Genomic DNA, 27,883 nt, shown 5'->3' with positions numbered 1-27,883 from the left:
TTTTTCCTGCATGATCTCCCTCTGTCAGCAAAAACCATTCTGAATTCCTAAAGGATTGGTTGAGGTGTGGAATTTGTGAAATACTGCTTGCAATGCAGATGAGACAAATCACCAGAGATTCCAGCCAGATCAACTCATGGGGAGAAACTGAGATCTGCCTGTGGACCTATGTTTCCAGCCACAATGTATCATCCCCTCCTTAGTGCTTGTTCTTCCTCTTCTACTTTAACATAATTTTCATGAGTCTATAATAGTCTATCAAGTGGGAAACATCATTGGCTTAGCTATTCCCCTATTTGGGGGGCATTTTTGTTATTTCAACCTTTTTACCATTTAAATAAAGTTGTTATTGTTGTTCAGTCACTAAGTCATGTCTAACTCTTTTAGACCCCATGGACTGCAGCATGCCAAGCTTCCCTGTCCTTCTCTATCTCCTAAAGTTTGTTCAAATTCATGTCCCTTGAGTTGATGATGCTATCTAACCATCTCATCCTCTGCTGCCTCCCTCTCCTTTTGCCTTGAATCTTTCCTATCATCAAGGTCTTTTCCAATGATTCGGCTCTTCACAGTATGTGTCCAAAGTATTGGACCTTCAATTTCAGCAACAGCCTTTCAATGAATATTCAGGGTTAATTACCTTTAGGATTGTGAATCAAGTGAGTGAAGTGAAAATCACTCAGTTGTGTCCAGCTTTTTGTGACCCCACAGATTATAGCCCACCAAACTTCTCTGTCCAAGGAATTCTCCAGGCAAGAATACTTAAGTGGGTAGCCATTCCCTTCTCTAGGGGATCTTCCCACCCAAGAGATTGAACCTGAGTCTCCTGTATTCCCGGCAGATTCTTTAGTGTCTGAGCTTCCAAGGAACCCCAGTAAATCTTTAGTATTATTCTTATTTAATTAAAGTTGGAAAAGTATTAAAAGATAATGGAGAAATTCTAGAGGTGGGAGAGAAAAGAGAGCAAAGGAAAGGTTCATTTTCTTTGTTGGTACTTTTTTCTTCTGTAAAGTCATAACATCTAAAAACTTAGACAAATATAAGTAATAAACAGTTTATTGATACTGCAAAAGATATAGACTCACATTTCTGTCACTTATTATCCAAAGTGCTGATGAAGACTGCAATGCCTTAATGCATTTCCATCAATTCCCACACATGCATCTCTGATGTGTTGTGCTTAGATTTTTATTGAATAAACTGTTCCATTAATATACTTCCAGAAGAAGATACCTAGGGTCTTCTGTCTGTAAAAAAAAATAGATGTTAGTCACTCTATATTATGCTGTGATACATCCTATATGATGGCTTTTATTACAGTCTGCCTGGCTTAAATAGGAGCATCTGTATAATGAGTATCTCTTCTTTGCCAGATGGCGTGTGAATTCCTTAATACATACACAATTTCTTTAACATTTGTAGTATCTTTTTCCCTATGAGAGTATAAGCACTTACAGGGCAAGTGTATCTTCAGTTGCAGAGTTAATCATACTCTTCTGTTTATGGGACATAATTATTAGTGGCCCCTCAAGGTTTCTTTTTTATTTAATTTATGTATTTATTGTCTTTTTTTGTTTTCATATCCACTTCCATGAACAACCATTCTGTTCTATGTGTTTGTTGTTGTGGTTTACATTTAGGTTTTTTTTTTAAATATGTGTTCTTCAAATATACATTGTATGTGTACTCTTTCAATTTTATGTAAATTATGTTTGATTATACAGTAGGGCTTCCCTGGTGGCTCAAATGGTGGAGAATTTGCCCACAATGCAGGACACCTGGGTTCAATCCTTGGGTTGGGAAGATCCCTTGGACAAGGAAACGGCAACTCACTATAGGATCCTTGCCTGGAGAAGTCCAAGGACAGAGGCTACAGTCAATGGGATCATAAAGAGTCAGACACAACTGAGCGACTAACACTATGTGTATTATTTCTGTTTTATGTAAATTATGTTTGATTATATACCTCATTCAATTTTTTATTTTTTACACTAGGTATGAAAGTGAAGTGAAAGTGAAAGTCACTCAGTTGTGTGGGACTCTCTGTGACCCCATGGACTACACAGTCCATAGAATTCTCCAGGCCAGAATACCTGGAGTGTGTAGCCTTTCCCTGCTCCAGGGGATCTTCCCAACCCAGGGATTGAGCTCGGGTCTCCCACGTTGCAGGCTGATTCTTTACCAGCAGAGCCACAAGGAAAGCCCAAGAATACTGGAGTGGGTAGCATAGGTATAATAGCGTTTTAAATTCTCTCCATATTCTACAGTTTATTCTGTTAATTTTATAGTTTTAGTGCTCACATTTAGGTTTTTCAGTTCAGTTCAGTCACTCAGTCATGTACGACTCTTTGTGGCCCCATGGACTGCAGCACACCAGGCCTGCCTGTCCATCACCACCTCCTGGAGTTTACTCAAACTCATGTCCATTAAGTAGGTGATGCCATCCAAACATCTCATCCTCTGTTGTCTCCTTCTCCCGCCCTCTATCTTTCCCAGCATCAGGGTCTTTTCCGATGAGTCAGTTTCTTCACATCAGATGGCCAAGTATTGCAGTTTCAGCTTCAGCATCAGTCCTTCCAATGAATATTCAGGACTGATCTCCTTTAGGATGGACTGGCTGGATCTCCTTGCAGTCCAAGGGACTCTCAAGAGTCTTCTCCAACACCACAGTTCAAAAGCATCCGTTCTTCGGTGCTCACCTTTCTTTATGGTCCAGCTCTCACATCCATACATGACCACTGGAAAAGCCATAGCCTTGACTAGATGGACCTTTGTTGGCAAAGTAATGTATCTGCTTTTTTAATATGCTGTCTAGGTTGGTCATAACTTTCCTTCCAAGGAGTAAGCATCTTTTAATTTCATGGCTGCAGTCACCATCTGCAGTGATTTTGGAGCCCCCCAAAATAGTCTGTCACTGTTTCCACTGTTTGCCCATCTATTTGCCATGAAGTGACAGGACCAGATACCATGATCTTAGCTTTCCGAATGTTGACTTTTAAGCCAACTTTTTCACTCTCTTCTTTCACTTTCATCAAGAGGCTCTTTAGTTCTTCACTTTCTGCCATAAGGGTGGTGTCATCTGCATACTCTGTCTAAAATCTACCCTTATTAATGGGGTTAGTAATCTAGCTTCAGTATTTTTTCCTATAATAGTCAATTTTCTAGTTTCTCAATGTTATTTATTAAGCAAGTGTCTCAATAAATCTTTCAGACTATCTATCTGTCTTTATATAACACTAGTTTCTTCTCTTCCACTGATTGATTTATCTGTTTCTGTTGAATACCATACAGTTTCTATTATTGGTCTTCTAATGTGTCTTAAAACTAGTAATGTCTTAATTAGTTGTAAGCTAATGTAAGTGTTAAAAGATAAAGTTCCTAAAAAACAATCTGACTGAAATTTTTATTGGGATTGCATTACTTTTACAGTCTTCACCTGAAACCTCATGTGACCTCATGACCGTGGGCAATGGGCTGGATGTGGCACTAGGTGTTGGGGAAGGGTTGGTGATGCTAGCACACCTGGTGAAGCCAGCACTTCAAGGCACTCCTCAGACTCCTGGAAATCTCCACCGATAGAGATGACTCATGGTTTCGTGAAAAGCTGCTGATCTCATTAGTTTCAGAAACGATTTCAAGGCTGGGCAGGGCCTCTCAGGTAGAAGCGGTGCTGACTGGGTGTCTCTAGAGCAACACCTCTCACCTCTCCTGAGATGGTGAAATAGCCAGAAACCGGTTCTCATCCAAACCCTGGAAACCACCATGGGTGGGGCCATTCCGCACATGCCACGACCTTTGTGAGGTTACCATCTGCATGATCCAGAAAATCCTTTTCCACCAAGCATTCTAGAAAACTGATGGAGAAAAAAAGTCTCCAATTGTGTTGTCATTGTTACTATTAAGAAATATGTGCAGTATCACACATACACACATATATACATGTTATATCACACATACACACATAGATGTATGTGTATACACACACACATATGTATTCATATACACATCCAAAATATTCAGGTAGGGGAAAAGCCTAATTATTTAATATTCAGAAAGAAAAGAATTTCTTTCTTTGAACAACAATGAAAAGGAGAAATCCTAAAACAACAATAAAATAAATTCATATAATTCAGAGAGAAGCACTGTCAACTCCTTGATTTTACTTTTCCTTCTGAATTTTTAAATCATTGTGAAATATTTCAAATATAAAGAAGAAGATAGGCTTTTTCCTTTTTGAGAAATAGAGAATTACATTGACAGATACAAATGGAATCCCCTGGGTGCCTATCCCCTATTCTATTAGCTTCTTTCTCTTCTGAAAGATAACCACTCTCCTTAATTCCCATGCTGAATTTAATACTTTTGCTATCTATGTATACATCTCTAAGCTGTAAGTAGAGAATATTGCACAATTTAAAATTTTATATAGATGACTTTATGCTGTCTGTATCATCCTGTAATTGATATTTTACCTATATATATGTGTATGCTACTCTCTCAGCTTCATTTAAGGTGCTGAATGATGTTCCTTTATATAAATGTATCACAGTTTATCCATCCTTCTGATAGATATTTAAACCATTTCCAAGTTTTTACTCTCATGTAAAAGCTGCAATAAGTATTCTTGCACATGTTTTCTTGCACTCATGTGTTAAAATTTCTCTAGAATGTTGTATTGGAGAGCACAAATATCTTCTGTGTTCCCAGGTGATGCCAAAATGTATTTTCTCAAGCAGTGGTATCAATTTACCATCCCACCAACAGGCATGAATGTTACCATTTTTCCACGTTCTCATCAACACTAGGCACTGCCATAATTTTGAATTTTCATGAACGTGAGGGATATGAAACTATATCTCATTTTTGTTATAATTTGCATTCCACAAATGCTAATGAGGTTGAGCATATTTTCATTTACTTACTATCATTCAAGTTTTCTTACCTGTGAATTGCCAGCTCATTTACATGAACATACTTCATTGCATTGGTTATTTTTCTTATTGATTTGTAAGCATGTTAAATAACATGCTGGATAGGAACCATTTGGGGTTATAACTGCAAGTATCAATGTATTTATAATCAGTACATGCTTTGCTTTTTTTTTTAAAAAAAAAGACAATATTTTTAGAGCAGTTTTAAGTTCACAGCAAAATTGAGAGGGCAGTACAGAGATTTCCCATATACTTCCTGACCCTACACATGTACACCTTCCCCCGTTATCAACAACCCCCTCTGGAGTGGTACCTTTGTTACACTTGATGAGCCTACATTGACGCATCATAATCACTCAAAGTCTATTATTTACCTTCAGATTCACTCTTGGTGCTGTACATTCTATGGGTTTGGACAAACGTATAATAACATATGTTCATGATATTCATTATCATACAGAGCATTTTCACGACCTTAAAAATTGCTTGCTTGCCTATTTACTCCTCTCCCTCACTTTAATCTGGGCCAACTGTTTTTCAAAAAAATTTTTTTATTGGAGTATAATTGCTTCACAGTGTTCTGTTAGTTTCTGCTGTATGATAATGTGGATCAGCTGTATGTATACAAATTCCTGTTGCTCCATAGACTTGTCAGCATCTGGTGTTGTCAGTGTTTTGAATGTTGGCCATTCCAATAGATATGTAGTGATATCTCATCATTTTGATTTGCATTTCCCTAATCACAACACATAGACTGGTTTCAAATAGGAAAAAGTGTACATCAAGGCTGTATATTGTCACCCTGCTTATTTAACTTATTTGCAGAGCACATCACAAGAAATGCTGGGCTGGAAGAAGCACTAGCTGGAATCAAGATTGCCGGGAGAAATATCAATAACCTCAGATATGCAGATGACACCACCCTTATGGCAGAAAGTATAGAGACTAAAAAGCCTCTTGATGAAAGTGAAGGAGAAGAGTGAAAAAGTTGGCTTAAAGCTCAACATTCAGAAAACTAAGATCATGACATTTGGTCCCATCACTTCATTGCAAATAGATGGGGAAACAGTGGAAACAGTGTCAGATTTTATTTTTTGGGGCTCCAAAATCACTGCAGATGGTGATTGCAGCCATGAAATTAAGACGCTTACTCCTTGGAAGGAAAGTTATGACCAACCTAGACAGCATATTAAAAAGTAGAGACATTACTTTGCCAACAAAGGTCTGTCTAGTCAAGGCTATGGTTTTTCCAGTGGTCATGTATGGATGTGAGAGTTGGACTATAAAGAAAGCAGAGCGCCGAAGAACTGGGGCTTTTGAACTGTGGTGTTGGAGAAGACTCCTGAGAGTCCCTTAGACTACAAGGAAATCCAACTAGTCCATCCTCATTGGAAGGACTGATGCTGAATCTGAAACTCCAATACTTTGGCCACCTCATGCGAAGAGTTGACTCATTGGAAAAGACCCTGACGCTGGGAGGGATTGGGGGCAGGAGAAGGAGACAACAGAGGATGAGATGTTTGGATGGCATCACCGACTCAATGGACATGATTTTGAGTAAACTCCGGGAGTTGGTGACAGACAGGGAGGCCTGGCGTGCTGCCATTCATGGCGTCGCAAAGAGTCGGACACGACTGAGCAACTGAACTGAACTGAATGTCATATTATGTAGAGCATCTTTTCATATGTTTAGTTGTCATTTGTATATCTTCTTTGGTGAGATGCTTGTTAAGATCTTTGATTCACTTTAAAATCAGGTTATTTGTTGTTAAGAGTTCTGTATATATTATGGATAACAGTCCTTTATCAGAGATGTCTTTTGCAAATGTTTTCTCCCAATGTGTGTTTTGTCTTTGCAGTCTCTTGACACTGTTTTTTTTTTTTTTAGGGCAGAAGTTTTAAATTTTAATGAAGTCCAACTTATTAATTATTTCTTTCACAAACTGGTCTTTGATCTTGCATTTAAAATGTCATTGCCACACCCAAGGCTGTCTAGGTTTTCTTCTATGTTATCTTCAAGGAGTTTTACAATTTTGTGTTTTACATTTAGTTCTGTGACACATTTTGAGTTAATTTTGGGGAAGGATATTTATGTCAGTTAAATTTGAATTTCAGATAACAATGAGTAATTTTTTAGTGTAAGCATGTCACAAATATTGTATGGGACACATACTAAAACTTGTTATTTTTCTGAAAATCAAATTTAATGGGTTAGCCTGCAATTTATCTGGCAATGTCAGTTTGAAAGCAGAGGGGAAAAAAGTCATGAAGTAGACAATGGTTCTGAAACAGAACCACAGAAAGTTCCTTTCAGTGGTTCTGAAAGGTTCTGGAAGTAATGTATATTATTACCAAATACATTGCAATGGCCAAAGAAGTCCAATGACCAAGCCTAATGTCAGTAATTCAGAGAAGTATTATTATTTTAAAAGCAGGGAAACCTCACAAGAAGCATAAATTTTGTTGAATAGAATTACAGCTTGCCATATATACACAACTGTAAATTTTTTCTGACAGTCCAAAGTTAATCAATGCCTTATATGTCTACTTTTTCATACACAAGACTCAGAACTTAGCATGCCTTAAGTTTATCCACTGCATATTCCTCATCTTGTTTGTGTTGTGTGAAGTTTTATTTTTACCTTCTAAAATAAGCAAAATACAATTTTAAAATAAAGTAAAGTATGTAAAGTCACTCAGTTGTGTCCGACTCTTTGTGACCCCATGGACTATAGCCTACCAGGCTCCTCTATCCATGGGATTTTCCAGGCAAGAGTACTGGAGTGGGTTGCCATTTCCTTCTTCAGGGGATCTTCCCGGTCCAGGGATCGAACCTGGGTCTCCAGCATTGCCGACAGACACTTTACCGTCTGAGCCACCAGGGAAAATAAAATAAAAGTTATTAGTTAATTTAATTTATTGGCATATTTTACAAGTTTTGTGTTTGTCAATGCCATTCTTTCTATGGGTTTGCTTTACTTCTTGATGAAACATATCTTTTAATAGTTCTTGAGGTTGGTGAGGTAGTTTCTCTTGGTACTTTTAGGTCTAAAAATGTCTTAATTTTGCTTTCACTCAAATAATTGTTAACTGTTTATAGAATTTTAAATTAATGGTATTTTTCCTTATTAGTGTGAAGAAATTACCCTATTGTTTCTGGAAATCAGTATTGCAGTAGAGAGTATTGCTATAGACTGTTTTTCTTTCAGTAGCTTTTAATATTTTTAGTTATCATTAATACTATACAATTTTACCACATTTTGCCTAAAGGGTAGATTTATTTTTATTTATCCTGCTTGACTTCAAATCTCAAATGTGAAGATTTAGTTTCTTCTCCAATCATAGAAAATTCTTAGCTTATTCGTTCAAATATTGCTTCTCTACTATTACCCCTTTCTCTCTCCTTTTTGGAGGCTTGACAACCTGTCTTTCATGTCTCTTATCTCCTCTCGTAATTTTTCAGATCTTTGTCTCTTTATGCTATGTTTTCGAAGAGCTTCCCAGCACATTATAGTGAACTGATATTCTCTTTGTGTTAACTTAGAGTTGATTCTATCTTTTGCATTTCTTTCCTTTATGGCTATATTTATTTTTTTACATTCTATATTTCTAACTACAGTTGACCCTGAACAACTCAGGGGTTAGGAGCACTGATTTCCTACACAGGAGAAAATCCACATTCAATTCTACAGTCAACTTTCTTTATCCCAAGTTCTGTATCCTTGGATTCAACCATCTGTGGATTATGCAGTATTGTGATACTTATTAGATGAAATTTTTGCTCCTTTTACCTCCCAGGAACAGACTCTCAGCTGTTACTATGTGCTTCAGGATCCAGAGCCAAGTGCATCTTTGACTTTAACTACACTCATAACTTTACATTTGTTGTGTTTCTAGTACATCTTATTGTTGAGCTCAACAATGTCTTTTCAATAGTTATTTTTAATATGAAAAGTCATTGTTCTGGTCTTGAATAAGATGGTTCCATCAAACGTATGGAAGTCACTGAGATTCTTTTCTGTTTGTACACATATATATATTTTCCCCTTTAAGAGATACTCTTTATGACCCGATATTTTCCTCCAGTCTCTTTGCTAATGTACTTCTATGTAAATGGACACATTTCTACAGCATCATTTTTTTTTTTAATTCAATCTGCTAGAATTTTGTTGAGGATTTTTTATGTATGTTCATGAGAAATACTTATCTGTTGCTTTTGTTCTCTTTTCCTCTTTGAAATATCTGTGTTTGAAATTACGGTGATGCTGGCTTCATAAAATAAATTGAGAAGTAGTTTCTCCTCATCTGTTTTCTGAAACATGTTTATGAATCAATGTGTTAGTTACTCAGTCACGTTGACTCTTTGTGACCCCATGGACTGTAGCCCACCAGGTTCCTCTGTCCTTGGATTTTCTCAGGCAAAAATACTGGAGTGGGTTTCCATTTCCTTCTCCAGGGGATCTTCCCTATCCAGGGACTGAACCTGGGTCTCCTGCATCGCAGGCAAATTCTTTACCATCTGACCAGGGAAGTCCTTCTGAAACATGTTTTTGGTTGATACACTTTCTTAATTAAATGTTGGAATATAGCAATGAAGCCATCTGGGCCTGGATTTTAAATGTGGGTACATTTTAGATTACAAAGTAATTTTATTTGATAGTTACAGGACTATAAAGATTTTAAAATTTCTTCTTGAGATACTCTTGGTAGCTTTAGATTTGTTTAAATTTATTATTACAGTTGGTTATTATATGAACTTGTTATAATTTTAATGCCTGTAGGACTTGCATTATTGCATCTTGGATTGTTGATATTGATAATCTATACTTTTTCTCTTTTGCCTTGATCAGTACAGATTTGCCAAATTTATTAATCTTTCAAAGACTCGGATTTTGGTTTCATGATATTCTCTATTGTTTGTCATTTTTCCATTTCATTGATTTTTGTCTTATCATCATTATTTCCCTCCTTCTTGCTATTTTGGGTTTAATTTACTCTTATTCTCTAGCTTCTTAATTTGAAAACTGAGACAAATAGCTTTGGATCTTTCCCCTTTTAATATAAGCATTTAATAATGTAAATTTCATTTTAGTGAAAATGAAAGTGTTAGTCGCTCAGTCAAGTCTAACTCTTTGGAACCCCATGGACTGTAGCCCGCCAGGCTCCTCTGTCCATGGAATTTCCCAGGCAAGAATACTAGAGTGGGTTGCCATTCTCTTCTCCAGGGTTATCTTCCCCAGCCAGGGATCAAACCCAGGTATCCTGCCTTGCAGGCAGATTCCTTATCTTCTGAGCCACCAAAATTTCATTTTAAGCATTACTTTAATTATATCTGACAGGTCTTAATATATTTTGTTGTCATTTTTACTCAGTTAAACATTTTCCAGATTCCTTTATGACAGCTTATTTGACCCATGAGTTATTTAAAATATATTTTAAAATTTCCAAATGCTTTATTTCCAAATGGCATTATCCATATATTTTTATTAGGATTTTCAATTTAACTCCATTTTGTTCAAAACCAACCTCTGTATGATATCAATGCTTTAAAATAAATGAAGCAGATTTCTGACCAGGAATGTGGTCTAGTGAATGTTTCATGAATATTAGAAAAGAAAGTATATTCTGCTGTTGTTCTATAAATCCAAGTTAGTTCAGGTTAGCTTGATAGCATTATTTAGGTCTTCTTGGAAATCAGTCCTGAATGTTCACTGGAAAGACTGATGCTAAAGCAGAAACTCCAATACTTTGGCCACCTGATGTGAAGAACAACTGACTCATTGGAAAAGACCCTGATGCTGGGAAAGATTGAAGGCAGAAAGAGAAGGGGATGACAGAGGTTAAGATGCTTGGATGGCATTCCTGACTCGATGCACATGAGTTTGAGCAAGCTCCGGGAGTTGGTGATGGACAAGTAAGCCTGACTTGCTATAGTCCATGGGGTTGAAAAGAGTTAGACACAACTAAGTGACTGAACTGAACTCTGATGATTTAGGGCTTTCCTGCTACCTCTGCTGGTAAAGAATCCACCTGCAATGCAGGAGACCCCAGTTCAATTCCTGGGTTGGGAAAATCCACTGGAGAAGGGATAGACTACCCACTCCAGTATTCTTGGTCTTACCTCATGGCTCAGCTGGTAAATAACCTGCCTGCAGTGCTGGAGACCTGGATTCCATCCCTGGGTTGGGAAGATCCCCTGGAGAAGGGAAAGGTTACCCACTCCAGTATTCTGGCCTGGAGAATTCCATGGGCTGTATAGTCCATGGGGTTGCAAAGACTCAGACACAAATGAGTGACTTTCACTTTCTGATGATTTGATCAATTTTATAAAATAATTCCTATTTGTGCCTGGTAATATTCCTTTTCATACTGCTCATGGAGTTCTTAAGGCTAGGATACTGAAGTGGTTTGCTATTCCCTTCTCCAGTGGACTACGTTTTGTCAGAACTCTCTGCCATGACCCGTCCGACTTGGGTGGCCCTACACAGCATGGCTCAGAGTTTCATTGGGCTAGACAAGGCTGTGGTCCATATGACCAGTTTTGTTAGTTTTCTGTGATTGTGGTTTTCATTCTGTCTGCCCTCTGATGGATAGGGATAAGAGGCTTATTGAAGCTTCCTGATCACTACCATTTTGCATATTGGGTTCTTTTATGTGGTCAAAACCAGGTGTACTATGAACAGTGGTTTTGTTCAGTAATGAAGATGGGTGCTTTCCATCCAATTCTTTCTCTTCAGTTATTACTGGTTCTTTTTAAATTATCTTTTTCTTTTCATTTGAATAAACAGTACTTTTGTTTTTTTTATAAATTCAAGTTCCTTTTCTGACTTAGGTTGCTGAGACTTTGCAAACCACTTTTGAGAAACATCAAGAGCCCCTTGTTGCAAGCATGCAACTGAACCACGACTATCTGCTTCTAGTACTGTGACCACTACAGATGAATCAGAATCTGTTGTTGAGGTGGTAGCATGTTCTAGATTTTCTTTTTCTATTAGAGGACTTCCTTCATTGACTCTTTTTTTCTTTTTCATGAAGCTGCTCAGAGTTACTGCATTCTTGCAACTTTGCATGTATTTCAGTCCTACTATCAGTAACTTGAAGAACTTCAATTAATGGTGGCATCAGGGGCATTGTCTCTGAATGGAGGGCTTAGGACCTCTTCAAGAAACTCATTAAAGTTGTCTTCATTGACAAATAACCTTTCCTCCAAACAATCATTGTTTAAGCAATCATCTCACATGCTAGCAAAGTAATGCTCAAAATTCTCCAAGCCAGACTTCAACAGTATGTGAACTGTGAACTTCCAGATGTTCAAACTGGATTTAGAAAAAGCAGAGGAACCAGAGATCAAATTGTCAACATCCATTGGATCATCAAAAAAGCAAGAGAGTTCCAGAAAAGCATCTACTTTTGCTTTATTGATGCCAAAGCCTTTGACTGTGTGGATCACAGCAAACTGTGGAAAATTCTTAAAGAGATGGGAATACCAGCCACCTGATCTCCCTCCTGAGAAATCTGTATGCAGGTCAAGAAGCAACAGTTAAAACTGGACATGGAACAACAGACTGGTTCCAAACTGAGAAAGGAGTACATCAAGGCTATATATTGTCACCCTGTTTATTTAACTTATATACAGAGTACATCATGAGAAATGCTGGAAAAGCAAAAGCTGGAATCAAGATTACTGGGAGAAATATCAATAATCTCAGATAGGGAGGTGACACCACACTTATGGCAGAAAGTGAAGATTGATGAAAGTGATGAAAGTGAAAGAGGAGAGTGAAAAAGTTGGCTTAAAACTCAGCATTCAGAAAACTAAGATCATGGCATCTGGTCCTGTCACTTCATGGCAAATAGATGGAGGAAATAATGCAAACAGTGAGAGACTTTAGTTTTTGAGGTTCCAAAATCACAGCAGATGGTGACTGAGCCATGAAATTAAAAGAAGAAAGTTATGACCTTGGAAGAAAATTTATGACCAACCTAGACAGCATATTAAAAAGCAGAGATGTTACTTTGCCAACAAAGCTCCATGTGGTCAAAATTATGGTTTTTCCAGTCGTCATGTATGGATGTGACAGTTGGACTATAAAGAAAGCTGAGCACTGAAGAATTGATGCTTTTGAACTGTGGTGTTGGGGAAGACTCTTGAGAGCTCTTGGACTGCAAGGAAATCCAACCAGTTCATCCTAGAGGAAATCTGTGCTGAATATTCATTGGAAGGACTGATGCTGAAGCTGAAATTCCAATACTTTGGCCACCTGATGCGAAGAACCAATTCATTGGAAAAGACTCTGATGCTGGGAAAGATTGAAGCTGGTAGAAGGGGACAACAGAGGATGAGATGGTTGGATGGCATCACTGACATGAGGGACGTGAGTTTGAGTAGGCTCCAGGAGTTGGTGATGGACAGGGAAGCCCGGCGTGCTGCAGTCCATGAGGTCACAAAGAGTCGGACATGACTGAACCACTGAACTGACTAAATATTCCTATTGCAAGTTCTCTTTTGCTTGATGAAAAGATAGCCATTCCAGATATCTTTTGCTTGGTGCTTCATGATGTACCACTTTCTGGCATTTTACTTTTAATTTACCTGTGTCTTTTTATTTAAATTATGTTTCTTTAGACATAGTTTAGTTGTGTCTTACCTTCTTATCTATTTTGAAAGACTCTGCATTTTAAGTCAAGTGATTAGACCAGTTACATTTAGTATCATTATCAATTTTATATGTTTAAATCTACTATCCTGTGATTTATATTCATGCCATGTCTCCTTTGTTCTTCTTTTCTCTTTTTGCTTGTCTTGCCTTATTTTGGGTTAAATGATTTTTTTTTTAGGATTTAATTTCATCACTAATACTGTTTTACTACTTATACTTCTTGGGCTTTAATTTTAGTTTTCATTTCTCTTCATTCTTTAAAGTAGGTCCAACTTTTCTTCTAGTTTCAATGTCCTTCCACTTGATAAACTTCGTGTATCAATTCTTATAGTGTAGATGTGATGACAATAACAGCTATGGTTTGCATAAAGGAGATATTGAAATTCATAAAACTAAATGAGATCATCTGAGGTGTTAATGTAAATATAGAAGACATTTTGAAATACACAGGTCATGGTTTTACCAGTGTATCCAACCTGGCAGTGTTGGAAACTGCTTTCCTCTTTGTTACCACTGTTAGTACCTAGACCGTAGTCACTTTCTATGGTACTGACCTTTAGTTGCAAGTAAGAGGGGTTCCTGACCCAGCCCCTACCCTTTGGAAGACTTTACTCTGGCCCTTGTCTGGCTAGGACACCTGGTCCACGAGACCAAAGGAAGGAGCTCACCTGAAGCCCAAATCCTTCCTTCAAGACGAAGCTTCTAGACCCAAGAGGTCTTGAACTTGCTTCTGGGGATTGCCCAGCCTTCTTCCCTAGTAAGCACTATTCCTGAGGATAACCTCTGCCCTTGGGAGAGTTAATCAATGGGCACCACTTTGTGAGAAGTATGGTGCAGCTTGAATGCGTGGGCTAGGATATCTACATTTATGTGTATGCAAGACACTCTTGGTGTAGGATGGAATCAGGGGGAGGAGGGTTCCTGGAAAATACCAGGGACTGGTTTTTCTTGAGCACCATGTTGCAAAGTGCTGGAGTATTCCAAACTTGAACCTAGTCTTCTATGTTGTTCTCAGGGTTTATTCGTCAAGGTAGGAGGATAGAACATATTTTAATTAACTGTGTATGATTATAATTTACAAATTTTAAATATTTAAAAATACGGTGTGTTGGTCTTCATTTTAAATTTTGCTTTGATTTTACCTAAGTGTACACCCACCCAAGATACCTTGTCCTCCAACCCAGCATGGTTGGGGCAGATAGTACTTGGGATCTATTCCTTATGGAAGGAGCAGGGAAAAGTTAACCATTTCACACTAACTCCTTGCCTGCAGACCTGGATAGTTGGTGTTATCCAACATGACCAAATCAAGTTACATAGTTTGGGGTTTTTTATTTCATGCCAGATCAGGGGGTTCATAGTGCTAAGGAAGCTTGAAAAGGTCTTAGTCTTGGCTACCTGTCCAAAATGCTGTGAACTTGTGGTTTGGCATGGTTGGTTTTTAAAAAAACTCTTCTCTTGGTAAACCAGTTTGAAGTTCTTTTCTGACGTTATTGCGGTTTCTGGTCTGGCACAATCTGGTTATAACCTTGCCACAGAAGTAAACTGTGGCCAAATTGAGATTTTACCAAGCACAAACCCATCAAGCTGAATAAGACATATTGCTTGCCCTCACGTAGTTTGTATACAGAGATAAGTGAATTATAAGATAAACACCATAATTGGAGATACCAAGTGGGAACAAGCAGCAGTAAAATCATTTCCAGACCAAGGGAGACCGCAGGGACAAAAACCTTTAGGAAAGGAATAGGATCCTGATATGTTGACAGATAGAGGTGGAGGGGGATAAATGAGTGATAAGGACAGGTCAGGCAGAGGGAACAAGTTGAGCCCAGATATTACTGTGGAGCTGTTTGGGGAACAAGGATCGTCCTTTGCTGCTGTTGCAGAGTCGGTGAGAGGGAGCAGTGGGTATATTCACCAGGTGCTTTCTTGTTTCACAGCCTTCCCACCTGGGATGCTCTTCCCACATGCACATCACATTTCACTATCCTGTAGGGCTCCTATCTCTCCTTCACACCATTTATCACAATGTAATTTAGTATCATGTAACTACATGTTAATATTTGCTCCCCTTTGCTAACATATTCCACAAAGACTGAGATCATGAAGATATTCCCACTTCTGGGCATGGAGTCTTGCCTATAATAGGCACTCAAAAAACACTTGGATAATGAACAAATGTATGAATGAATGAGTTAATAGAGAATTGATGCACTCATTAATAATGCATTAATTGAATAATAAGGCTGGAAGTGTGGGTTGCAGTTAGATTGTGGAGGTACCTGAATGATATGCTAATGAGTTTGGACATCATTTGGTGAATAAAGATGTTTTATTTATTTCTTTATTCACACTCAAATAAATATCCATTCAAGTGTTTACTTTGTGTCCGGCATTGTGTTAAATACCAAACGTAAAATGATCATTAAAACACTCTGCCAGGATCTTGCAGAACAGTAGGAGGAAGCAGATAAGCAAATCACTATAATAAAAAATGTGGGAGATCTTTATTAGACGTATGTTCCAAGTATTTGAGAACATAGACAATGGGCTCATTTATTCTGCTTTTGGAGTGGGGGAGAGAGAAAGAGAGAGTGAATGTTACCCAGAAGAGATGACATCTCAGTGAGAAATTTAAGGATAAGTGAGGGTTCTACATCTGAGAAGGAGATGGGAATATGTTATGGAGACTTCTATTTCTAGAAATAGAGGACTGGATAGTGTAAAATCCTTCTGACAAAAAAAAAAAAGAAAGAAAAGAAAAAGAAAGGAGGGGGAAAATGAGAAATGCTAGCTAAAAGGTAAAATTAAAAAATTATACAGAGTGAAGTAAGCCAGAAAGATAAAGAACATTACAGCATACTAACACATATATATGGAATTTAGAAAGATGGTAATGATAACCCAATATGCAAAACAGAAAAAGAGACACAGATGTACAGAACAGACTTTTGGACTCTGTGGGAGAGGGCGAGGGTGGGATGTTTCGAGAGAACAGCATGTATATTATCTATATGAAACAGATCACCAGCCCAGGTGGGATGCATGAGACAAGTGCTCAGGCCTGGTGCACTGGGAAGACCCAGAGGGATGGGATGGAGAGGAAGGCGGGAGGGGGGATCAGGATGGGGAATACATGTAACTCCATGGCTGATTCATGTCAATGTATGACAAAACCCACTACAATGTTGTGAAGTAATTAGCCTCCAACTAATAAAAATGAATGAAAAAAAAATTAAAGCAATCTAGCAGATTTTTTGAGAAAAGAACCCCTCAGAGGCTAAATCCAAAGTTGCAATACAGTCCCAGAGAGTTAAGCACTAAATCTGGCAGCTTCTCCAACAACTTACAACCTACAGTGTTTTGTTTGTTCTTGACAACTATCCTGGTAACACATGAGGATGAAGACAGGACTCGAGAATGCTCAGAGTAGGAGTCAGAATAGAGATTCCTATATAAAATCAGGACCCCAAGAGGGCTGCTCCCTCAGAGAAACAATATCTAGGAAAACAAGACCCACCCAGTAAGCAGGTTGGCAAGGAGCAAGGTGTATTTCATCTATGACTCTGAGTAAAGAGAAAAATTGCTTCCTCCAAGAGTTTCTATTCATAAGTAAGTCATCATATGAACTTGGATTCAAATTCATACTACCTGTGTGTTTACAAAAACACCTCAAACCAAATATCAAAAGTAGTTCCTGAGTTCATTCTCTCGAGTAACTGGCAGGAGAAAATACTAATTTTCTGTGGTGGATTGCCATTTAAACCCGAGCACAAAGGACACCCATAGGTAATGTTTTAATATCGTGTAAATAAAACTTCCAATGTACATGAGAAAACAAGCCACAATAAATGAGAACTAGGCCCATATTTGGCTCATGCTGAATAAAAATTAAATATTAAAAGCCTGATGAATGGTAGAGACGAACTTATTTGCAAAGCAGAAATTAAGTCACAGATATAGAGAACAAACTTATGGATACTAAGAGGGGAAGGGGGTGGGATAAATTGGGAAATTGGGATTGAATTAAACACACTACTATGTATAAAATAGATAACTAATGAAAACCTACTGTATAGCGCAGTGAACTCTACTCAATGCCATACAGTGACCTAAATGGGAAGGAAATCTAAAAAAGAGAGGACGTATACTTATGTGTAACTAATTCCCTTGGCTGTGCAGCAGAAACTAACACAACATTGTAAAGCAACTATAAAAATTAATGAAAATATTTTTAAATGTGATGAATGAATATGATGAACAGGCAGGTTTGGATAATAATAAAATAGAACTTCTAGAAAGTAAGAAAACAGCAATGAGTCAAAATCCTTATAGAATTAAAGACAGATCTAAAGAAATTGTCTTAACACATTATTGACTGAGGGATCTTTTTTTTTTTTCAGAAACTAATGCCTTTGGTTGGCAATTTACTATGTAGGTGAATATTGAAATGTCTCTGGTCAACGAAGTTTGGGTAACAAAGGACATATTAATACACCTCTAGTCAGTAAGTTGTAAATAGCCTACAGAGATCAAGATGTGGAAAATATGAAAAAAGTAGAGACACAAAAGGATGTAAGGGGAAATTCGGTTAGTGATACATTGGGAAAAGCTAACATATCTAACTGGAGTTGCAGTACAAGAGAATAGAAAGATTTGTAGAAAGCAATATTAAGAAGATATTGAGGATTAAAAATTTTCCGTATTTTAATAAATAAACCAATTAGATTCAGAGAGTTCTATTTCAATAAATTACAAGCAGGATAAATATAAAGAAATTAATAGCTAAAATGGTTGTAGTAAACTTCAAAGAATCCAGGAATTAGAAAAGATAACAGGGATTAAAAAAAAAAAGGAAAAAGACCTTAAAAAAAAGTTAGAAATAACAAAAGAGGACCAAACTGAGATGCATCAAAGGCTATGATGATAATAAGACAAAGTTGATATTGTAGACAGAATGGACCAAAATTATAAATACCAAAGAATACAGATCAACAAAACCATTTATGAAGAAATTACAGATCTGAACAGCTCTGTGACCATTAATGATAACAAATCAGGTGTTAAATTTTATCCCCAAACAAAAAGAAATTTGATACAGATGGTTTTACAAGAAATTCTATCAAACATATTCAAGGAACCCATCATTTTAATTCTTGTGCAAACTCTTTTAGAGGGTAGGCTAAGAGGTAATATTCATCAATTGATTTTATGAAGCTGGTATAACCATTAATATCAAAACCAGGTACATGCAATATGAAAAGAGAAGTACAACTAATTTCACTCAGTGTGGAGGCAGTATTTTAGTGAATCACATGAATAAAAATGACATGACTCTATGCCATGAATGCAAAGCTGATTTAACATTAGGAAAACAATATAACTCACCACATTAAAAGATTTAAAAAGAACTTATATCTTTAATAGATACTGAACAAGAATAGGTAAAATTTAACACATAGTCATGTAAAAATATCTTATTAAATTTAGTCTACAAGCAAATTCATTATCCTAAAAAAAAGTTTATCAAATTAAATCTATAACCTAGATCCTATATAATGGTAAAATCAAGAACAAGACAAGGCTGCCCATCATCACCACTTCTAATGAACTTTCTGCTGTTCATCCTTACAAAATGGTAGGTCAGGAAAAACAAATTTTAAAAAATATAGAAATATTGAAAGACAGAAACACAAATATTACTACTAGTCAATGATATGATTGTCTGGGCTTCCCTGGTGACTCAGCAGTAAAGAACCTGGCTGCCAAGCAGGAGATGTGAGAGACACAGGTTCAATCTCTGGATTTTGAAGATCCCCTGGAGAAGGAAATGGCAGCCCACTACAATATTCTTGCCTGGGAAACTCACGGACATAGGAGTCTGGTGGGCTACAGTCCATGGAGTCAAAAGAGTTGGACACAATTTAGTGACTAAACAACAACAAAATCTTTGTCTCCCAGAAAACCCAAAAGCAGTTACTAATAAATTACTAAAATTAATGAGAACATTAAAAAACGTTGCTGTGTTTAAATATTTAAAAAATTTTAAAGATAATATATAAATAATATTATATAATTTCAGAGTAGCAGAGAATGTCTTAAGACACAAAAAGAAAAACCCTTTAAAATCTATTAATTTAATATAGTAAAAGTAAAATATGTTCATTGAAGGGCATAATAGAGTGAAATGCCAGCCACAAAATGAGAAAAAAAAATATGCTATACATATAATCCACAAAGAGTTGGTAGCCAGATTATCTCATATATAAAGAGCTCACACAAATCAAGAAAACAGATGATCCAAAAGTAAAATTGGAAACTATGCATAGGGGTTTTACTGAAGAGGCAACATGATGGCCAAAATCCATGAAAAGTAGCTCAGTCTTATCAGTCATCAGGAAAATACAGATGAAAACCACACTGAGACATCATTTTACTCTACTAGACTGGAAAAAATAAAAACTTTCACAAAGCTAACTTTTGCCTAGAAAGTAGAACAAGCAATTTTTCTCTCTCTTTTTTCACAGTCTCTCAGGGTAGCTATTTTAGTCGATACCACTTTACTTAGTAAAGATGAAAATGCCCTTCACTAGAGGAAACAGAAATGCTGCTTCTAGATGTATTACATAGAGAAAGTCTCGTTCATGGGCCCCACTAAAACATGGATAGAAGTATTTATAAGTAAAAGTCGCTTCTAAGGGTTTAGTTTTCATAGAAATTTGAGAATAAATAGCTTTTTTTAAAAAATAAAAAGATACCAATTGATAGCTTTTGTGTACTGATGACAATGCCTCTTACATGGGCTTTAAGGACTGGCAGACCGGGCTTGAATCCCGGCCCTCCTCTTTGCTGCATGCTCATGTCCAACTCTCTGCGACCCCATGGACTGCAGCCTGCCAGGCTCTTCAGTCCTTGGGATTCTCCAGGCAAGAATACTGGAGTGGGTTTCCATTTTCTTCTTCAGGGGATCTTCCTGACCCAGGGATCAAATATGCCTCTCTTATACCTCCTGCATCAGCAGGTGAGTTCTTTAAACTGTTTTGACCTTGGGCAAGCTGTTTATACCCTGGAAGCCTTGGTCTGTGCCTCTATAGACTGAGGATATGAGACCTATCTTAAGGATTATGGTGAGAATTAGATATACTACAGACAAAACACCCAGCACATAGTAATGTTCCAAGGATGTCAACTACTATTATTATTCCTCCATTGAACAGATTGGACATGACCTACTAAAAGGGAAAGGAGAAGAAAGGAGACAGCTACTTACAGAACATTCCCAATGTTTCAGTCATTCTCTAAGAGGTGGACAGATAAAATCTTTAGGGCTGGGAAAATTGAAATTAGACAAGAGTATTCTCTCCAGGTAAAGTGTGAAGTGCAGGCACGAGGATGTGGTGGAAAAGCACAGACTTAGGGACTCAGGACCTGCATCTGAGTCCTGTCTCCACCGTGTATTGGATCTGTCATTTAAGCTTCTAGATCTTAGTTTATTCTACTAAAAGGAAATAATAAAAAGAAATTCTAAAAAGGAAATAATTCTAGAAAGGAAATATTAATAATAATGTACTAGACTCCTGTGAGGATTTGGAGAGAAAATATGCACAAAGGCTCCAGTTTAAAAGGTTATACAGAAGTCTTTTGCTTTAAAATTTATTTTTATTTGTAGGAAAATTGCCTTACAATATTGTGTTGGTTTCTGCTGTGCAACAACATGAATCAACTATAAGTGTATATATGTCCCTCCTTCTTGAACCTCCTTCCCAGCCCTCACCTCCATATACAAAAGTCTTAATAGTATTAGCAACACATGTTTCTATTTTTCATCCTTCTCTTTATAGGATTCTCCTCTCTGAACCTTTTGGGCACCAAGCATTCTTGCTGTTCTATTGTTGCTGCTTCCTTGAGCTCTTCCTCCCATTCATTAAAAGTTACAGATACCAAGTCCCATAAGTCAGGGTTATGGTGAAAAACTGGCTCATCTGATGAACCTATTTGTATTCATCTATACCCTGCCCACAATGCGGGAGACCCGGGGTTTGATTCCTGGGTCAGGAAGATCCCCTGGAGAAGGAAATAGCAATCCACTCCAGTACCCTTGCCTGGAAAATCCCATGAACGGAGCCTGGTAGCCTACAGTCCACGGGGTCGCCAAGAGTCGACATGACTGAGCGACTTCACTTTCACTTTCACTATCAATAGATAGGGACTTCCTAGGTGGCACTAGTGGTAAAGAACTCACTTGCCAATGCAGGAAACATAAGAGATGCAGGTCCAATCCCTGGGTTGGGAAGGTCCCCTGGAGGAGGGCATGGTAACTCACTCCAGTGTTCTTGCCTGGAGAATCCCATGGACAGGGGAGCCTGGCAGGGTACAGTCCACAAGATCTCAAAGAGTCGGACAGGACTAAACATGAATGCATCAGTAGATAAATATGGATTCTCCCACTCCTCCTCCATCTTGTTGTCATGTTGGCTATTAAGCAGGCATTTTAAAGATGAAGCTTCAAGAGGGAAAGTCCTTTAATGAAAACACAGATAAGTGCTCAAAATTTTAGGTGGTCATGAAAGACAGTTGGGTGAGATTCAATGGATCAAATAAAACTTCACATGATACCCCTGAGGCATCTTCTTCTTCATTGATTCATCATGTCAAACTTAAAGACTTCTCAATCTCCAAGTAAAATTTGATAAAGCTTCTGGAATAAATAGGTACAGTTTCAGACACTGATATTAAAGATCAGTTATAAAGATGGTATCCTACTAGCATTTTATGCTGCATGATGAACTTTTGTATCTGTTGTCACATTTGGTCTTAATATCAGTCCTCAGAGAAGGGAAGTAAAATGGGGCTTTCAACTCCATTTTGCAGATGAAGAAGGTGAAGCACAGAAGTTTAAGGAAATAATTTGCATAAGATCCTACATCTCTTTAGTGGCTGAGTTTAACCACACCTTTCTTGGGCTCCACCTCCCTGTCTGGTCTCTGCAGTACTTGGTCACACCTACCACCTGGGCCATCCAAAAAAGGATGGTGGTATGAGTTGCTAGGACCAGTTCCTCCTGTTAAGTGCTTGGTATTCCTAATTCCTGGGAAAACTAATTGCCAGGGAGGATGGTGGTGAAAAGACCAACAGCCAAACCAGAAGTCTAGAAAACTCATTGCAGACTGCTGGTCCTCATACATCCTGATACATACTAACATGAAACGACAATCTGGTTACTCTGGATGCAGAAAGACCAGTTTTCCATCATAGGCTGAGAGCAAGTGGTGAGGGCTACACCTGTATCCCTTCCATCTTCCCATCCCATAGCCTTCTCAAAGTTTTTCCCATGGAGTGCAATAGGTGGTTGTCCCTTCCACTACCAACTTTTGAAATAATAATTAGCCCATCCTCCTAATGACTTAATAATCATGCCTTGCATGTCAAAGAACCTGGTGTTTTCAGGTCCCTTTCATAGTCATTAATTAATTCTTCACCCAGCTGCCTGGAGCTGTAGGTCACCTCAATCACCTTCAGGATGTGGCTTAGTCACCAAGACAGGCCATGGATCTGCCGAAGGTCACCCAGCAGTGCCTGCAGCTCAGTCACCCTACCAGTCAGTGGAAATCAAGTTTATGAAGTCAGCCCTGCTCTCATACCTTCCTCCCCAGGGTCCAGTGCTCTCCTACTGTCTAACTCCCCATTCCAGTTATCCTGGTAAAGCCTCCCATTCAAACTTCTGTGTCCTGATGCCCTGAGGGCCATGTTAAATAATGAGGCCATCCAATGCAATAATTTACATGAATGCATTACTAGTTAATAAGCCTTACATTATTCCCCCACAGGTATGTGCATCTTATTTTATTTATTTATTTAGGCCACACTGTGGGGCATGTGGGGATCTTAGTTCCCCTACCAGGGATTGAGCCTGTGCCCCCTGCATTGAGAGTGTGAAGTTTTAACCACTGGACTGCCAAGGAAGTCCCAGTATGTGCATTTTAACAGATGATATTGTGCTACTCTGAAGCTTTCAACCACAGGGATGAAGTTCTAATGGTAGAACTCCAGGCATCAGTAGACAAACCATGTTAGCAATGCAGCTCTCTGGGCAGAAGTTCCTCACACAGCCCCACAGGCCATTAAACATGAATTTTGTCCTGGTGCGGCCTCATTCCCCTTGTCTTTCTTGGACTTGGTCTTGGTCTAAGAGGAGCAACACATTTGGATGCAGGTGTAACACATTAAGAGCCAGAAACTGGGTCTCCCTTAACCTTAATTAATTCCACCTGACTCTACATCCCTCAGACAGCCAAGCTGTGTGCCAAGTCAACCTCTACCTGGTATGATCTGGACCAGCCCAGCGTGAGGTGCCAGATTTTGGGAGACTCAGACACATGACTCGAGTGGCTCAGTGTGTGCATTTGTGTGTGTGTCTTTGTGTGTGCACATGCACCCATGCACGTGTATCTGTGTGTGAGGCAGGTCAGCAAGGGCCACACCTGCCCAAGTCTTTCTAGCCAGGAGGCCTGTGGGAACCCAACAAATGAAATCTAATGAACTGCAGATGGATGACAATGATAGTTGAATTTCCTCTAAATCTGTTCTCAACTTTGTGTTCTAATGAGGAGATTGGGAGATGCAAGAGCTCAGTTGTTAATTCCACAGCATTTCCAAGGGGTTGAGGGGGGACTGAGTGGTTGCTGGAAGATCTCTTATTTATGGTGAAGTTATTAATATCAAAAAGGAATTGACCAAAGCTAGAAGTTAAGAGAAACAGGCAATAGTGGAGGTGACTACAGTTTGGAAAAGCCGTCTTGAATAGTTGTGATTTTCTTGCAGATCCTTCTCTGAATGGAAGATTTGGAGCAATTAATCTGGGTGGAAAAAATTGGCCATGAATTAGTGCAGCTGATGAAAGAAGATTCTGAAGCAAACTGTCTTATCCTAGACTAAAAAAATCTCCTGTGGAATATTTGCTCTCTCTTTTTCTCTTTTAGGGAAGCACTGACTTTGGGTTGTAGATCAAATGAATTTGGGTTTTTATAAATTCACTCCTTCCAAGTTATATACACTGATTACATGACAATTCTCCAAGCCTCTGTTTTTTTCTGTAATGATTTGGCAGAGTTTCTGTAATGATTAAGCAAGACAATAATAGTTATGATTCTTGTTTATGATATGATCATTGTTAACATGTATTGACTATGTTTATATTAGTAGTACTAGTTTACAAATACCTTTGAGTTACAGAGCAGGAAGCTAGGGTTCAGGAGGTGACATACAGGTACTTAATAAATATTCGTGTTCTAAAGATAGCATATGCAAAGTCATTCTATTCTGGTAAAATTGAAAAGTATTTGTGTGGAAATAAAATGGAAAGGATATTGTAAAATACTGTGATTTATCTAGGAGGTAGGTCAGTGCATAAATTTTTTCTTGTTTAGTAACCTGTATCTTCTAAAATGATTACCTATTACATTGTTAGGATGAAAACAGTCATCCTTCATCACGGGGTAGAGGGTTTGGGTGGCAAGGATTAAAGGCTTTGCTCTCATCTACTGCCTGCGTCATCCGGGGCAGTTTGGGCTCAAAACCCTGTTCTGTTCATTTAGCAAACCATCACCACAGCCACATATGAGCTATATAGCCTTGCAGAAAAAATTCAAAATTGGGCACTCACTGTTAATTCTGCTATATGTGTTTTCCCTCTTTCACTTGCTTTTTAGCTTAGAATTACAAAGTGTATCAAAATCAGTAATTCTGCAAAGCACATTTGCTCTCTTTATGTACACATACATACATACACAAAAGCCTATTTATTCCTTCCCCACTTCTCTGAAGATGTGTTCTGAACATTTGACCAGAGTTCAATTATCTGTGACATCCATGTCTATATTTAGGGTCCAGAATTTTTAGCCTGAGAAAAGAAGATCTAAACACAAGCTCACTGCCTTGGATCATAGAAGAATGAATTGGTAAAAGCATCTGGGCATTGAAGAGGTGCCTAAGACCCCTTTGAGGACATGGGAACATGATTTTGTTTGAGGTCTGATCTTGGTACCATCTTTTTGTCCATCATAGTTAACCACAGTATCAGGGCAAGTTCAGAGCATAAAAAGAGAGAGTTCTTGTAGAGGTGGGCTCTCTCCTTAAGGTATAGTATGGGCATCTGGTGAGTGGGAAAGTCATCCATGCAATCCATGGGGTTGGCTTTAGTGGTAGGAGAGGAGGCTGGGAAAAATTCTCCTGCAGCCCACCTGTCCGGTTCTCCCACCCTTCAGGGCAGGTGACCCAACCACAGCCAGGAAAGACATGGCTGGTAATATTAACAATGGTACCCTTCATTAAATTTTAAACACCTTAAATGTTATCATAAATAAGCCTCTGAACAACCCTATGAAATAGGCATTATTGTTAGCAGTTTCTTTTCACAGTTTAGGAGTTGAGGTTCACAGAGGTTAAGTCAGTTTGCTCATTATGAAACAGCTAAGTGATAGAGTTGAGCCTCAAACCCAGGTCTGTCTGATTTCACAGCCCCCGTGCACTTTTTCTAGCAAGTCAGCCAGTCAAGTCTGCTTCAACCTCCTGTCCTGCCTTATGTCTCCTGAGGCTTCACTCCTTTGCTGCAGGCACCCACGTTCGGTTCCTTGAACACAACAGGCACAGACTCACTGTTCTCTTAGTGTGTGCTTGACCCTCAGCCTGGAATCCACCACCACAAAATATACTAAGTTATAAATAAATATATATACATGTACATATGCATATATATACAATTTATATTTATGTATATATAGCTTTTAAAACTCCCTGTGGGAAGAAGAAAAATAATCCTCCAAAGACATCCATGCCCTTTTCCTTGGAACCACTGAATAAGACACCTTACATGGCAAAAGTGACTCTGCAGATACAGTTATGATTAAAGACTTTGTGATGTGGGGATTGTCCTGAGTTATCTGGGTCATCTCCACATGATCACTGTGTCTTTAAAAGCGGAAGAGAGAGAAGAGTGAGTGTAAGGGATAGTTAGGGAGTTTGGGTTGGACATGTAGGTAACTGCTCTTTTTAAAATGGATGACCAACAAGGACCTACTGTGGAGCACAGAGAACGCTGCTCGATATTATGTAACAACCTAAATGGGAAAAGAATCTGAAAAAGAATAGTACAGGTACATCCAGGGGGCTACCCAGGTGGCTGGGTGGGTAAAAAATCCACCCGTGATGCAGGAGATGTAGGAGACGCTGGTTTGATCTCTGGATTGGGAAGATCCCCTGGAGGAGGGCCAGAAGCCCACTCCAGTATTCTTGCCTAGAGAATCCCACTGAAGGAGGAGCCTGGCAGGCTACAGTCCACGGGGTCACACAGAGTTAGACACGACTGAAGCAACTGAGCGTGCACACACACAGGTATAACTGAATCACTCTGCTGTACATCTGAAACTACCATAACATTGTTAATCAACTATCCTCCAAAATAAGACAAAAAGTTTTAAAAAAAGTAGAAGAGAAAATCAGGAATGTGGGATGTAGAGCCGTGAAACAAGAAGGACTAGACCCACCACTTTGCTGGCTTTGAAGGTGGAGGAAGGGGCCTATGAGCCAAAGAACATAGTAGTCTCTAGAAACTGAAAACTGTCCTCAGCTGACAGCCAACAAAAGGTGGTACGGCAGTCCTACAACCCCAGGGAACTAAATTCTGTCAGCAAACTGAATAAGCAGGAAATGAATTCAAGATCGTCCAGAAAGGAATGCAACCTGCCAACACTTTGGTTTTAGTTTAGTGGGACCTATGTTAGAAGTCTGACCTACAGAACTGTAAACTAACACATTTGTGCTATTTTAAGCTGCTAAAGGTGTTGTTATAGCAGCCATGGAAAACTAACATACTTTCATAAGGTGTAATAATTTTATTAGAGCACGTGGGTCACCGTAGCCACGTAAATTGCTTGAGCATGTATATATTCTCTCACTAATATTTTATTAAATTGGCCAATTTAATAAAAATCTTATCCATTTTTATATTTTTCTCTAAGGCCTCAAAGAGCACCTGAATTCTATTGCATTGCATTATCTTCTGTACTACCTGAGTGACCACAATGTGCCAAGCATCATCCCAGGTTTAGAAACAGGAAGTTGTCAGCAGGTGAATCAGCTGGGGACTCCACAGATACTCTGGATGCTAGCTCCTTCCAGACACATGGGAAGATTGCATCTTTCTGCCTCCTTAAGTTCAGAGTGGCCAAGAAGCCTGAGCAAACACTTTGTCCCTCTCTCTTTTCCCTTCATGTGTTACCTGGTAATGTTCAAGAT

The 27,883-nt window shown here is 38.4% G+C and overlaps 1 pseudogene; it reads right to left on the bottom strand.

Moving 5' to 3' along the window:
* Positions 1 to 11,495: 11,495 nt before the first annotated feature.
* LOC110149676 (protein kintoun pseudogene) overlaps positions 11,496 to 27,883 on the bottom strand; it is a 51,914-nt pseudogene continuing 35,526 nt past the window's right edge.

This window comes from Odocoileus virginianus, chromosome 10 (genome assembly GCF_023699985.2).
Source record: "Odocoileus virginianus isolate 20LAN1187 ecotype Illinois chromosome 10, Ovbor_1.2, whole genome shotgun sequence".
In the NCBI taxonomy this organism is placed as follows: Eukaryota; Metazoa; Chordata; class Mammalia; order Artiodactyla; family Cervidae; genus Odocoileus; species Odocoileus virginianus.
Note: the sequence above shows the minus strand (reverse complement) of the source record. Positions and strands in the feature narration are given on the sequence as shown.